Below are 15,667 nucleotides of genomic sequence, written 5' to 3'. Positions count from 1 at the left end.
TCCCCCGGAGCCCCTTTCTAAAAGGGCCGGAGGGGGGGCGGCCGTGCCTGCGCCGGGAACAAAGCTCCGAGAGCAGCGGCCTCCTGCCTGCCTTTGTCGGTCCGGCCGCCTCGCTCTCCGTCTGGGGGGCTGCGGGGCCGGCAGCCTCCTCCGCCTGGAGCCCTGGGGCTGCAGCCGCCCATTGTCTGCCCTCATTGAAATGCAAAGAAAAAATTAGAATTCACCCGCTTCCTTTCCCCTTTCTTCTGGATTTTAATGAATTCAGCACTTACAGGCTGAGCAGGGGGAAGGGGAAAAAAAGGCTTTTGAGGTTTTTTAAAAAAGAACAATTTTCGCTTCAAGGCCGGTCCTCACTGTTCATCATCATTCAGCCGGACGGTCCCCCAGCGCTGGGCTGTCCGGGGAGCTCCTGCCGTCTGCCACGCTCTCCGTCGCCTCACTTATTTTGATTCACTGGGAGACTTTATAGAAGCACAGAGAGTCACCTGTGTCCAAGACAGTGCCTCGGGAAAATCAGTATTGTGGGAGGATGTATTTGCAAAAGACACGTCTGATGAAGGGCTGTTCCCCGACACACAGATAACTCTGACCACTTAACCGTAAGCTCACATCAGACTCAACGGCAAAAAGCTAGAAGCTTTTCCTGTAAGATCAGGAGCCGGACAGGGATGTCCACTCCTGCATCTCCATTCCACATCATCCCGGAAGCCAGAGCCAGAGCAGTTAGGCAAGAAAACGAGAGAAAAGGCGTCTGAATGGGAAAGAAGGAAGAAAAGCTGTGCAGACGGCGTGATGGTGTGTACAGAAAGCCCGAGAGCCTACCCCCAACCTGTTAGAACACAAATGAATTCAGCAAAGTTGCAGGATGCGAAATCAGCATACAGAGAGCGGTTGTGTTTCTATACGCTAACGATGAACTGCTCAAAAAGGAAATGAAGAAAGTATCCCCTTTACAATAGCATCGGAAAGAATAAAATAGAGGCACAGATGTAGCTGAGCGGGTGAAACGTATGAGCCCTGAAAACTAGAAAGTCCTGATAAAAGACGCTGAAGACGCAAACAAACGGAAAGCTGTTCTGTGCTCGGGGACTGTTGGCCTGTCTGTTAACCCAAAGTGATCTCAAGATTCAGTGCCGTCTCTAGAAAAGTGCCGATGGCATTTTTTTTTTTTTTTTGCAGAGATAGAAAAAATCTTCAGATCCGTACGGAACCACACAAGACCCTGAGTAACCAAAGGAATCTTGAACAAGAAGATCAAGCCTGGAGGCGTCACCCTTGCTGATTTAAAGCATATCTCAGAGCTGCAGGGATCGGAAGAGCACGGCACCGGCAGAGAAACAGACACATGCGTCAGCGGAACAGAGAGAGCCCAGAAATGAGCCGCGCTTCTGTGGTCCGCGGAGCTTCGACAGGAGCGTTAAGCACACACAGCGGGGAAATGAGCGTGTCTTCCGTAAATGGTGGTGGGAAAACTGGTCGGCCCTGCACAGACCAGTGACATTGGACCCTTATCTCACCCCATACGCAGAAATCAACTCAAAACGGATTAAAGATGTAAGCGCAAACACCTGAAATTGTCAACGACTAGAAGGAAACAGGGAAAAAGCTTCGTGACATTCGGCCGGGCAATGTTGTTGTTTTTTTTTTTTTCCTCTTCCCAACATGATGCCCAAAACACAGACAACAAAAGGAAAAAGAAGCAGACGCGATCACATCAAACTAGGAAACCAGCAACAGAGTGAAGTAATAACATATGGAATAGAGGAAAATACTTGCAAACAATAACATCCGGTGAGGTGCTCATCTCCAAAATATATGAGGGACTGCTACAACCCAGTAGCAAAAAAAACGTAATAGCCCAATTCTATTGATTTACTTTCTAATTTTTTTTAAAGGTTTACTCATTTTTCAGAGATAGAGCGTGAGCGGGGGAGGGGCAGAGAGAGGGAGACACAGAATCTGAAGCAGCTCCAGGCTCCGAGCTGTCAGCACAGAGCCCCACTAAGGGTTTGAACCCGTGAACCATGAGATCATGACCCGAGCCCAAGTTGGACGCTTAACTGAGCCACCCAGGCGCCCCTCCCCCACCAAATAATCCAGTTCTCATATGAGTGAAGCACCTGAATAAATATTTCTTGGAAGAAGATATACAGGTGACCAACAGGTACAGGAAAAGATGCTCAACACTGTTCACCGTCAGGAAAATGGAAATGAGAACCATAATGAGGTACCGTCCCACACCTGTTAGAAGAGCTATAAAAAAAAAAACACCCAAAACCGCGAGAAGTAACCGGTGCTGGTGAGGAAGCAGAGAAAAGGGAACCCTCGTGCTGTTGGTGGGCAGGTTGAGTTGGTGCAGACATCTGGAACCAGTGTGACAGAGATTAAACATGCAGCCATCCCATCATCTAGCAGTCCCACTTCTGGGTGCTTGTCTGAAGGAAATGAAATCGAGGATCTTTCTCTCTCTCTCTCTCTTTTTATTTTCTTTTACCATTTTTTTTAATGTTTTATTTATTTCTAGGAGAGAGAGAGAGAGAGAGACAGCGTGAGCAGGGGAGGGTCAGAGAGAGAGGGAGTCACAGACTCTGAAACAGGCTCCAGGCTCCGAGCTGGCAGTCAGCACAGAGCCCGACGCGGGGCTCGAACCCACGAACCGCGAGATCATGACCTGAGCGAAAGTCGGACGCTTAACCGACTAAGCCACCCAGGCGCCCCTTTTACTGTTTGATTTTGAGAGAGAGGACGTGAATGAGTAGGGGAGGGGCAGGGAGAGGGAGACACTGAATTTGAAGCAGGCTCCAGGCTCTGAGCTGTCAGCACAGAGCCCGACGCGGGGCTCAAACCCACAAACCACGAGATCGTGATCTGAGCTGAAGTTCCATGCTTCATTGACTGAGCCCCCCAGGCGCCCCTGAAATTGAGGATCTCAAAGACATAGCTGTGTCCCTGTGTTCACTGCAGCATTATTCACAATGGCCAAGCTATGGACACAACCTAGGTGTCACGGATGGGGGGATGGATAAAGATATATACACACGTACACACGTACACACACACCCGGTGTGGGGCTTGAACTCACGAACTGCGAGATCATGACCTGATCCGAAGTTAGACGCTCAACTGGCTGAGCCCCCCAGGCACCCCAAGTTCCTACAATATTATAATATTCCCTGTACTACATTCTTCATCCCTGCGACTTATTTTATAACTGGGAGTTTGTACCCCTTGACCCCCATCACCCATCTCATCCCCCCACCTCCCCTCTGACAACCACCAGTTTGTTCTCTGTACTTGTGGGTGTTTCTGGGGTTTGTTGGTTCATTTGTTGTGTGAGATTCCACATATAACTGAAATTGCGGTACTTGTTTTTCGCTGACTTATTTTACTTAGCATAATGCACTCTCGGTCCATCTGTCCTGTCACAAATGGCAAGATCCTATTTTTTTTTATGTTTATTTTTGAGAGAAATCGCAAGCAGGGGAGGGGCAGAGAGGGGAACAGAGGATCTGATGCAGGCTCAGGATCTGCGCAGACAGCAGAGAGCCTGTTGCGGGGCTCAAACTCACAAACCGTAAGATCATGACCTGAGCTGAAGTCGGATGCTTAACTGACTGAGCCCCCGGGGCGCCCTGAGGACTATTCCACTGCACACACCTACACGTCTTCTTTGCTCCCTCATCACTCGATGGACATTTAGTTGCTTTCGTATCTCGGCTTCTATAAATATCCTGCAATGGACAGAAGGGTGCTTATACCTCAAGTTTTTAAAAAGCTGGAAGGAGGTTAGCGAGGGGCAGGGTGGTTAAGTGTCAGCCGGCTGAGTCCTTCTGCCTGGACCCGAACGGAAGAATTAAGAGAATTAAAACAGAACCTCCTCATTTTCTTCCTTTTTTTTTTTTTTTTCCAAATGTTTATTTATTTTGAGAGAGCATGAGCAGGAGAGAGGCAGAGAGAGAGAGAGAGGGAGAAAGAGAGAGAGAACCCAAAGCAGGCTCCAGGCGCTGTCAGCACAGAGCCCGATGCGGGGCGCGAACCCATGCACTGCGAGATCGCGACCCGAGCTGAAGTCAGGGGTCAGATGCTCAACCGACTGAGCCACCCAGGCGCCCCTCTGGGAAGCCTCTCCAACACCTTCCCAGCTATGTGCCCGCGGCCCCTTGTGTTCTACCTGGAAAGATAGAATAGAGATTTCATTTGTGGGCGTGTTTCCCCCACTCGGAAACACAGCCACGAAGGCCAGGCGTGGGGGTGGTGATGGTACGTCTTCTTCACTCTTGACTCTCCGGCCCCTGACACCAAGGCTCCTTCGATATTGTGAGCACTCTAGTGCCAGGAGGCCCAGGGTCCAGTCCTGGCTCTGCCCTCTTCTGGCTGTGTGATCTTCCGCAAGTTACTTAGCCTCTCTGTGCCTCTGTTTTCTCATCTGCAGAATGGGGGTGATGACGGTAGCTTATCAGAGCGGTGGGAAATAGTACAATTGACACTCAATAAATGGGAGTCGCCTTTGGTGACAGTGACGGGGCCCCGGGGAGATGGGACACTTGGCAAGATTTCACGGCGTCTTTGTTCTTCTGGGCTGCGAAGTCTCTAGCAGCCGGTAATGGAGGAAAGGCTTTCCTTTCTTTCTTTCTGAGTTGTTTGTAGCCACATAATCACCATACAAATGCATTTTCCAACATAAAACCGGAGATCTCACTGCAGAAACCAACGTCCGGGGCTTTCATCCGGCCTCGGTCTTGCCCTCTGCTCGGGCTGTGTTGCAGCCTTTCCGTGCTAAGCGCCAACGACTTTGTCACGTGGGTCCCTATGTGGCGGGTGGGTCATCGGGACCATGTGGGCCGGGGCTCATTTCCCTGGCTTCATATCCGGGGCCGNGTTCACCAGGTAGAAGCTAATGGCATGTTTCTACCTCACCTGGGGGGTCCCTGTGCACCACTCACCCTGAATCCTGCGGATCCAAACCGTCGGGAGCCCACCCAGCTCTGGGGGAGGGGACAGGGACTCCACCGCCCCGTGGGAGGCGCATCAAAGAGCGTGTGGTCCTGCGTGGAAACGGCCACACCTCAGCACAGGTGTGCGAAAGTGTGTCCGTGTTGCGGCCCAATCTCATTTTCCTGTGGATCTAAAATCATATATGTCCTCGAGGAAAGATCTAGTGTCTTCTTTTCAGCGTGGATACTTTTTTTTTATGTTTATGTTGAGAGCGAGGGAGAGTGAGAGGGGGCGCACACACGAGGGAGGGAGGGGCAGAGAGAGAATCCCACACTCAGCAGGGAGCCCGACCTGGGGCTCCATCCTGTGAGATCATGACCTGAGCCAAAGTCAAGAGTCAGACCCTCAACTGAACTGAGACACCCAGGTGCCCCGGATGTGGATACATTTATAATCCTTATTATTTTCTTTTTTCTTATTATGTCAAAAATATATGTGACAAAACCTGTACCATTCTTTTTTTTAAATTTTTTAACGTTTATTTATTTTTGAGAGACAGAGTGAGCATGAGCAGGGAGGGGCAGAGAGAGAGGGAGACACAGAATCGGAAGCAGGGTCCAGGCTCCGAGCTGTCAGCACAGAGCCCCATGTGGGGCTTGAACTCGCAGACCACGAGATCATGACCTAAGCCGAAGTCAGACGCTTAACCGACGGAGCCACCCAGGTGCCCCAAACTTTTAAATGGACACTTATATGGTCAGTTAATCTACAACAAAGGAGACACAAGACTACCGTGGGAAAAAGACAGTCCTTCAACAAATGCATTTGGGAAAACCAGGCCACTTTCTTATCCCATACACAAAAATAAACTCAAAGTGGGTTAAAGGCTTGCTTGTAATACCTGAAACCACCAAACTCCTTGAAGAAAATATAGGTACTAAGCTCTCTGACACGGATCTTGACAATATTTTTCTGGATCTTTCTCCTCAGGCAAGCGCAACAAAAGCAAAAACAGTTAAGACTCCATTAAAGTAAAAACTTCTGCACAGCAAAAGAAACCACGGACAGAATGGAAAGGCGGCCAAGTTCATGGGAGAAGATACTTGTACATAATATATAGGATAAGGGGTTGATATGCATAATATATAAAGAACTCCTACAACTGAACAACAATAACAAAACCAAACAACCCTATTAAAAAATGGGCAGAAGACATGAATCGGCACTTTTCCAGAGAGCACATCCAGATGGGCAACAACACATGAAAGATGGTCAACAACGGTCATCAGGGAAATACAAACCCAAACCACAAAACTGCTTCACATCTGTCAGAGTGGCTAAAATCAACAACACAAGAAACAACAGGCGTTGGTGTGGTTGTGGAGAAGGGAATCTCATGCATTGCTGGTGGCAATGTAAAATGCAACAGCCTCCATAAACAGCAGTGGGGGGGGGGGTTCCGAAAATTAAAAATAGAACTAGCCTATGATCCAGGAATCCCATTTCTCAGTGTTTCTCTGAGGAAAACAAAAACACTAATTCAAAAAGATACATTCATGCCCGTGGTTGCTACGGCATTATTTACAATAGCCAAGATAGGGAAGCAGCCTAAGTGTCCAGAGAGAAGGAGTGGGTAAAGAAGGTGCGGCGTGTCTACTCGTATGGCTCTGACTCAGCCATAAAAGGGAATGAAGCTTTGACATTTTGACAACATGGGTGGAACAAGAGGGTGTTCTGCTAAATGAAACANTCCCCTGCTCATGCTGTCTCTCTCTGTCTCCTAGAAATAAATAAAACATTTAAAAAAAATAAAAAACAAGAGGTACAGACTTCCAGTTGTACAATAAATAAGTCGCGGGGGTATAATGTACAGCACAGGGAATAAAGTCAAGAGTACTGTAGTGACTTTACATGGTGGTAGATGGTATTTAGACCTATTATGGAGATTATTTCATAAAGTATATAAATATTGAATCACTATCCTGTATATCTGAAGCTAATTTCATATTGTAAGTGAATTATAATTCAATAAAAATTATAACTACATATTTTGGAATAGTTTACACTCCGAAGTAAATTGCTAAAATAGTAGAGAGTCCAAGGGGGTGCCTGGGTGGCTCAGTCGGTTAAGCGTCCGACTTCGGCTCAGGTCGTGATCTCATGGTTCGTGGGTTCGAGCCCTTCGTCGGGCTCTGTGCTGACAGCTCAGAGCCTGGAGCTGCTTCAGATTCTGTGTCTCCCTCTATCTCTCGCCTGCTTACACTGTGTGTGTCTCTCTCTGTCAAAGTAAACATTTAAAAAAATTAAGAAATAAATAAAACACTGGAGAGTTCTTGCATGTTCTTTGCTCAACCTCTACCCGTGGCGCGGTACATTGGTGAAACCAGGAAATTAACATTGATACAATGCCAGCAACTAATCAACAGATTACAAAAATTCTTTAAGCTTAAACCGTTTACTTATTGTTGAGAGCCAAAGAGCGTGAGCAGGGGAGGGGTGGAGAGAGAGGAGACAGAGGATCCAAAGCAGGCTCTGCACTGGCATCAGAGAGCCGGACGCAGGGACTGAACTCATGAACCGTGAGATCGTGACCCGAGCTGAAGTTGGACACTTGGCTGACTGAGCCACCCATGCTCCCCCAGACTTCATTCAAATGTAAGCAGTCTGCCTCTCATGTCCTGTTTCTGGTCCAGAATCCAATCCAGAACTACAAGATGCATTTTGCCATCATGCTTCCCGTTTCCTCTGGTCTGTGAGAGAGTCTCATTTCCTTTTTTTTTTTTTTAATGTTTTTTATTTATTTCTGAGGAGAGAGAGAGGCAGCGTGAGCAGGGGAGGGTCAGAGAGAGAGGGAGACACAGAATCTGAAGCAGGCTCCAGGCTCCGAGCTGTCAGCACAGAGCCCGACGCGGGGCTCGAACCCACGAACCGCGAGATCATGACCTGAGCCGAAGTCGGACGCTTACCCGACTGAGCCCTCCAGGCGCCCCAGATTCTCATTTCTTGATCTTTCACGGTCTTGACACTGTGAAGGCTACTGGTTGGTTGCTTGGTAGAAAGTCCCTCACCTCGAGCCTGCCTGGTGTTTACTCATGATTAGACTGAGGTGGTGCCTTTGAGGACAAGAATATCACAGAAGCAATCCTGTGTTCTCAGTGCAGCGAACCATGCAGTGTGTGATGGTGATATGTCTGGTCGCTGAGGGTGTTGGCTTTGATCACTTGGTTAAGGTCTTGTTGGACAGGCTCTTACTTTTCCCCTTGTAATTAAAAAGCATCTTGTGTGAAGATAGGCAGATATGCTGTCTTATTTCCGTTTTTTCACCCACTAACTTTATTATTCTTTTCATTATTAAAATCCTCTCTTGCTTCCTTCTTTTCTGAAGCATCCATCTCATGGGTAACTTATGCAAGGCAATTCCTAGTGATACAAAACAATGACCTAAAAAAAAAAAATCCCTTTTTTCAAACAAGTACTTGCAAACTAAAGGGAAGAGCCTAACTGGTTATGCACAAAGGATAGAATAAAACCAGTGAACTCTGCGTAGAGAGAGTAAGAGTCGGATTCAAATGCCAAGTGTGGGAGTGTGGCGGACTTCCCTTTTATGTGGAAAATTACTTTCCTTCTGGCCTGTGAATATGTGATCATAAAGTCCTAAATACGACTGTGCTGAGCAGCTGATAAGAAAGTGCATCCAAGCTCTCTGTGGCTGGAAGTGTCCCCAGGTGAGCTGCACCAACTTCAGAGATAAGCCAATGACTTTTTTAAAAAGTTTATTTATTTTGAGGGAGAACCCAAGTAGAGGAGGAACAGAGAAAGAGGAGAGAATCCCAAGCAGGCTCTGTGCTGCCAGCACAAAGCCCAGCGTGGGGCTTGATCCCACCAACTGTGAGATTACCACCTGAGCCCAAATCGAGAGTTGGACGCTCAGCGGAATGAGCCACCCAAGTGCCCTGCCAGTGACTTTTTAGGTTGGCTTTATGATTGGTATTTTCTTGGATTTCTTTATTCCTTCCCCTACAACTTAAGATGGTTCTCATGAGTTGGCTAGGTAGGCAATCATATCTTTGGGAATATTGAAAACCTTATCTTTTGGGGCGCCTGGGTGGCTCAGTCGGATAAGCGTCCGACTTCGGCTCAGGTCAGATCTCACGGTTCGTGGGTTCGAGCCCCACGTCGGGCTCTGTGCAGCCAGCTCAGAGCCTGGAGCCTGCTTCGGATTCTGTGTCTCCCTCTCTCTCTCTGCCCCTCCCTCACTCATGCTCTGTCTCTCTCCGTCTCAAAAATAAATAAACTATAAAAAAAATTTTTTTTTAAATACTTTGAAAAAAACCCTTATTTTTCTTTTTCACCCTTGTACCTCATTTCTTGTTCCTGTCATATTGCATTGGTCGGGGTTGCTAGTATTCCGAGAAATAATTGTCATGATAATGGATAGTCCTTGTCTCATTTCTGAATACAATGGGCACATTTCTAAATTACGGATCAACAAATTACGACCTGTGGGCCCAAAGCAGCCCACCAGCCACTTTTGTAAATAGCATTTTATTGGAACATGGCCATGGCATCCATTTTGTCCGACAGCTTGAGTACCATGGCAGCCCACCCCCCACTTTTGCATAACTAGGAATTGCCCAGTTGACTCGTTGCAACAGAGTCCTTCTAGTCTGTAAAGTCTACGAAATTTATATGTGGTTCTTCAATGAAAAATATTTGCCAGATTCGCTGAAATTCCAAAATTTCAACATTATCGAATTAATGTCTCAAGTTAGAGAAGTTTATTTTTTAAAATCTGATGCTATTAAAATTTTTTTTACATTTATTTGAGAGAGTGAGACAGAGCATGAGCAGGGGAGGGGCAAAGAGAGAAGGAGACACAGACTCTGAAGGGGCTCCAGGCTCTGAGCAAACGTTCAGCACAGAGCCCAACGTGGGGCTTGAACCCATGAACCCTGAGATCATGACCTGAGCTGAAGCCAGACGCTTAACTGACTGAGCCCCCCAGGCGCCCCTGATGCTATTTTAAAAATCTGATGCCATTTCTCCCCTTTCCTATGGATAGATTTATTATTTTATAATTTCTGATACAGAAGTGGTATAATAGCATATCCTTAACACCTAACTTAAAAAACAAAACATTACACGTAGTTGAGTGTACCTACATACCCTTTGCTGAATGCATTCCCCTTCCTCTTGCCTAACGGAGCAATTATCCTGAATTTGTTTAAAATTCATTTTTAGTTTTTAAAGAGAGAGTGAGAGCAGGGGAGAGGGCAGAAGGAGACTGAGAGAATCTTAAGTAGGCTGCACATTCAGCACGGAGCCCAAAGCGGGGCTTGATCCCGTGACCCTGGGATCGTGACCTGAGCCCAAATCAAGAAATGGATGCTCAGCTGACTGAACCACCCAGGCGCCCCTCCCTCACTTTGTTTATAGATGACTTTTTCTAAGAGTTTCCTACTTGTAGCTCTTACAAGCTCTTACAAAACTCTAACCATTTTGAGTTAAGGTTTGGCTATGGTGTGAGGTAGGGGTCCAATTTCATTCTTTTGCTTGTGTATTTCCTGTTGTCCCAGCACCATTTGTCAAGGACTGTTCATTGTTCATGGAATGGTCTGGACACCCTTGTCAAAGATCAGTTGGTCATAGATGTATATGGGTTTTCTGGATTCTTGATTGCATTCCATTGATTTATAGGTCTGTCTTTATGGCAGTATCACCGTATTTTGCTTAGTGTAAGTTTTGAAATCAGGAAATGCGAGTCCTCCAACTTTATGGTTCTATCTCAAGATTGTTTTGTCTGTTCTATTCCATTCTATGTCAAGATTTTTCTTTGTCTATCCTTTGGAATTCCAGAAGGAATTGAGAACTGAGGTTGCTGTTTCTGCAAAAAAGATCTTTGGGATTTTTTTATAGGGACTGTATTGAATCGGCAGATTGCTCTGGGTAGTGTTGCCGTATAGATGAGATTTTATATATTTGCTGGCATGTGCTGATCTCGACTTATATTTGTTTTACGTGTGTTAAAATGTTCCACGTTCAAAAAAGTTAATAAATAGGGGCGCCTGGGTGGCTTATTCGGTTAAGTGTCCGATTTTCGCTTGGGTCATGATCTCGCGGTTCGTGGGTTCGAGCCCCACGTCGGGCTCTGTGCTGGCTGCCAGCTCAGAGCCTGGAGCCTGTTTCAGTCTGTGACTCCCTCTCTCTCTGACCCTCCCCTGCTCACGCTGTCTCTCTCTCTCTCCTAGAAATGAATAAAACATTTAAAAAATAATAAAAAAAAAAGTTAATAAATAGAATTGTTCCATGTTGGGGGGAGACTGGGTGGCTCAGTTTAAGCATCTGACTTTGGCTTAGGTCACAATCTCGTGGTTCAGGAGTTCGAGCCCTGCATCAGGCTCTCTGCTGTCAGTGCAGAGTCCGCTGTGGATCCTGTCTGGCTCGCTCTCTGCCCCTCCCCCACTCGCACACATTCTCTTTTAAAAATAAACATGTAAAATAAAAAAAAAAGTTCCATGTTAATGTAATGAAATACTTGTGGCCTACTTCTTTTGCTCAGACTGAAAAAAATTGTTTAATGTTANAGGCTCTGAGCTAGCTGCCAGCACAGAGCCCGATGTGGGGCTCGAACCCCTGAACCGCGAGATCATGACCTAAGCGAAAGTCGGACACTTAACTGACTAAGCCACCCAGGCGCCCCATAACTGTCTTATTCTTATTAACGGAGATACTAGATTTGCTGGTATTTTCTTAAGCCTTTTTTGCCTCTGGGCATATAAGTGGGATGTTCCTATTGTTTTTATTTGTTTGTTTTTTAATATTTACTTATTTTTGAGGGAGAGAGAGTGTGAGCGGGGGAGGGGCAGAGACAGGGCACACAGAATCCAAAGCAGCTCCAGGCTCCGAGCTGTCAGCACAGAGTCTGATGCGGAGCTCGAACTCATGAATCGCGAGATCATGACCTGAGCCGAGGTCGAATGCCCCCAGGTACACCGACTTCCTTGGGTGTTCTTGTAACTTGCAGTCTTTCTTTTTTATAAGCTATGACGTAGTTTATAAAAGATGCAAATCATCTCTTCCTTGAGGATTTGGATCTCTGACCGTCATTTCAGTGTTTTCGAACATGATTCACTTCTTTATGGTTTGATTTGGATATTTATCAGTTTCCTTCCATTTTGTCATTTCATGCACTTAATGGCATAAGGCCGTGCATACACGGTCTATGCTCATCCTTTAAAAATGTCTCCCCTGTAAAGGCAGCTGGGACCCCACCACTCCTCATGTTTCTCTGCCAAACATCTGCCTTTTATGGGTGTTTCCAAAGAGCCACAAAATAGTGTTATTTTGTCTCGCCTGCCGATGTAGTTCCCCATTTATTAGTTTCTGATTTTTTTAGTATTTTCCCTAGATTCTCCTTGGGTTTGTTCTCTTTTTGTAGATGACCAAGGTGAAATCTGAGCTGGTTCATTTTCAGTTCTTTTCCTCACACGCTTATATCAAGGTTACATTATTTCCCTCCGAATACGTCTTTGCTTATTTCATTTGCATTCAGAGACCTCCCTCCACCCCATAAATGCACTTAAGACTTGGAAGTAATCACCGAGTACATTTTGGGTTTTTATCTGCAACGGTCTCGTCATCTAGCCCTGAATGTCTTGTCGTTTACGTGTGATTTATCTTTAACTCCTATTTAACCCTTCTGACTACGTGGACTTGAGGAATTGCGTGTCCACGTGCATTTCCAGTTTTATTGCGTCGTGGGAAGTAAGAGAAGTCAGAACGTGGAGCTCGTCTCTCCCCTCACACGGTCTGGTTTCGTGGTGGCTCTCAGTGCTGGGCAGAAGGTACCTTCTCCCTCCGTCGGGTACGATGTCCCGCACGAACCGAGTCGATCCTGTTGGCTGCTGTGCTCCTGGCCTCTAAGATCCTTCCTGTTTCGCCAGCTTGGTCCTTCCTTTGCCGACTTAGGTTCCATCTCCTGCACGGCTGTGGTTTGATCGATTTCTTCTCACGGGTGTTTCTGCTTGAAACAGTTCAACGTGCTGTTGTTTAGGACAAAGTGTGTACCTCGGGGCTTCACGCCCCCTGCGGCACTAGACCGCTGTGGTCCCTGACGAGTCCTGGGCCAGGGGCTCTGTTCTAGGCTCTGTCCCTTCCAGCCTGGGGGTGAGGTTGGCCAGGGGCAGGTGGAACGCAGATGCCTTGAATGCCCTCACGAGGGCTTTGGGAAAGGGGCAGATTCAGGTCCACGTGCAGGCTCCACCGCTGTTATTTCTGTGATCTTGGCTAAGAGACCCGACCTGCTTGAGCCTCAGTCTCCCCTTCCATTCACCGGTGCATTATGGGAAGGATTAAATGAGGCTGTATGAGCAGAGCGTACAGTAAGTGCTCAATGAATGTGGCTGACGTCATGGCATCCTGCTGTGGGGCTAGGGTGACGGGAGATGTCTCAGTGATCATGTCTGTGGGCTGGGGCGATTCCTTAGGGTCCTCAGTTTCCACAAAGCCTTCAAAGAAGTCCTGCCACCACCAATAAGCATGAGCATCTCAATGGCCGAACTCCAGAGCTGAAGGTCACACAGGTTAAGTTTCAAGGCAGACCCTTTTTAGATACCTCTGCCTCAATGGCTCAGGAGACCAAAGGAGGGAAATAAAAAGCTTCCTTACAGGGGTGGGTTTTGAGGGCCAGATCCTCTGGGCTGAGGAGTTTTGGCAAAGTCCTGGATGATCGGAGAAGACCAGGCTTGGGTTACACTCTGACTTTTCTGTCCCTTTTTGTCCCAAAGTCTAAGAAGCTCCCTTCCCCCTACTTGTCAGAGCTCAGGAACTCTGATGTGGCCCCGCACGCTTCTTCTGAATCTTTCCTTCTTCACTGTCTGTCCTCCCGCACCCCCCATCCCACAGCGGGACAAGGGAGCCCTCCCACACGCCAGCTCACTGGCCCCCGCCAGGTCCCCTGATGCAGTTCACGATTGGGGGGGAAAGAAGTCTCCATCTGTAGTTAATTTCCACCTTTCTCTTTACTCTCTTTTCTTGATGGTACTTACCTATGATTTATCTAACTTCTGGGGTTTCTAAAGCTTTTCGTTTGGTTAATGCAAAACAGTAACCTCGTAGGGCACCTGGGTGGCTCAGTGGGTTAAGCCTCCGACTTCAGCTCAGGTCATGATCTCACAGTTCGGAGTTCAACTCCCATGTCGGGCTCTGTGCTGACAGCTCAGAGCCTGGAGCTGCTTCGGACTCTGTGTCTCCCTCTCTCTCTGCCCCTCCCCTGCTCATGCTCTCTCTCTCTCTCAAGAAATAAACAAAAACCCCTCAAAACTGTCCAAAGTTAAATCTCTTAGCTTTCTTTTTTACTAGTTATTTGAATCAAAAGCTTGGTTCATGTCTTAAGCTGATTTTCAGAATTCCTCGTTTTCAACATGTTTGAGGGTGTACATGTTCCTCTGGGATCCGTGTCTGACAGGCTACACGGTGTAACGAACTATCCCAATTGCTGTTTCAAAAGCTTTGTGAGTTCTATGTTGATTCCTTCGTTAACCTGTGCCTTACTTACAAACGCACTTAAGAATTTTTGTACTGTAAGCCCTCCTCCGGGGAGGCTAACTTTATTAGAGAAGCCACCGCTTGAGGCCAAGTTCTGGTTACATACTACTACTTGTTTCTTGGGATTTGGGAAGACCTCCGCCGCTGCTCTACGTGTTCCGTGTGTGTTTGAGAATTCAGGGGGGTGGGGGATACAGGATTTGATAAATCTGTTCAACTAAGCCCATCTACCTTCCTTACTTTCTGACGGGTGGCTTTACCCTTTCCTAGGCTGGGCCCCTGCCCTAAGAGACCCGGTCTTGCCTCTGGAGCTTCTCTGTGCCCAGGGGAGGGATCGTTCATGCCGTATCTGGCACCTTTGCCAGAGGAGGAAGGCTCAGGCTCAGGGTGTGGACAGAGTGGCTCGCCCGCCACCCTCCCCTCACTGCGTGGCCTACAGCGTGCGGAGAACAGTGGCTCCAAGCCTGTGCTTCCCTCCACGCCGCCGCTCCATCCGTGGCGCCTCCGGGGAAGGCGGCGTGGCGGGAGACTGACCAGGGCACGAATCCCAGCTCTGCTTCAAACCCACCGTGTGACTTCCAGAGGGCGCCTGCCCCTCTGAGCCTGTTTCCTCATCTGTGAACTGAGCTGACGACTCCCACGGCAGACGTTCAGCATCATTATTGCGGAGACTGGGAGGCGGCCCCACCCCTCTGGTTCTGGGCGCCAATCCCAGCATGGGCCCTCGGACACTGTGTGACGTTGGACTAGCAACACTACCTCTCTGGGCCACGTTCCTCAGCAGACTGTTTACACGACAGACTGAGGACACGCCAGCTATCCGGGCAGACGCGTGCCCCAAGGACGAGACGGGATGGATGGGCTTAGGACAAAGACGCCACCACCGGCCGGGGTCAGACGATCTTCCTTTAATACAAAGTCGATATATCTACATACGCAGAGGTGGGAAAACCACCCGGCTGCTTCCGCTTGAATAAACAGTGTTGAAAGCGACGGCAGATCCACTCTTATACAAAGAGAAAAACTCACTTTCTCAGAGGTGGGGGGGGGGTCCCAGTCTTCTGCTTCTGTCCCCAAACTGCCCCGTAGTCCCAGAGGGAAAGGGTCCCTGATCCTCACAGAACATGGCCTCTCTCTACCGGAAGAAGCGGGACCCGTTTTGTCCAGTACCCCCCCCCAACAAGGG

The 15,667-nt window shown here is 47.9% G+C and overlaps 1 protein-coding gene across 1 annotated transcript in view; it reads right to left on the bottom strand.

Annotated features, from left to right (window-relative positions):
• PTPRS (protein tyrosine phosphatase receptor type S) overlaps positions 1-15,667 on the bottom strand; it is an 81,708-nt gene that overhangs the window by 10,416 nt on the left and 55,625 nt on the right. The window lies entirely within an intron of this gene.

Source organism: Crocuta crocuta, unplaced genomic scaffold (genome assembly GCF_008692635.1).
Source record: "Crocuta crocuta isolate KB4526 unplaced genomic scaffold, BGI_CrCroc_1.0 scaffold110, whole genome shotgun sequence".
NCBI classification, from domain to species: domain Eukaryota; kingdom Metazoa; phylum Chordata; class Mammalia; order Carnivora; family Hyaenidae; genus Crocuta; species Crocuta crocuta.
This window is presented reverse-complemented; position numbering and strand designations above follow the sequence as displayed.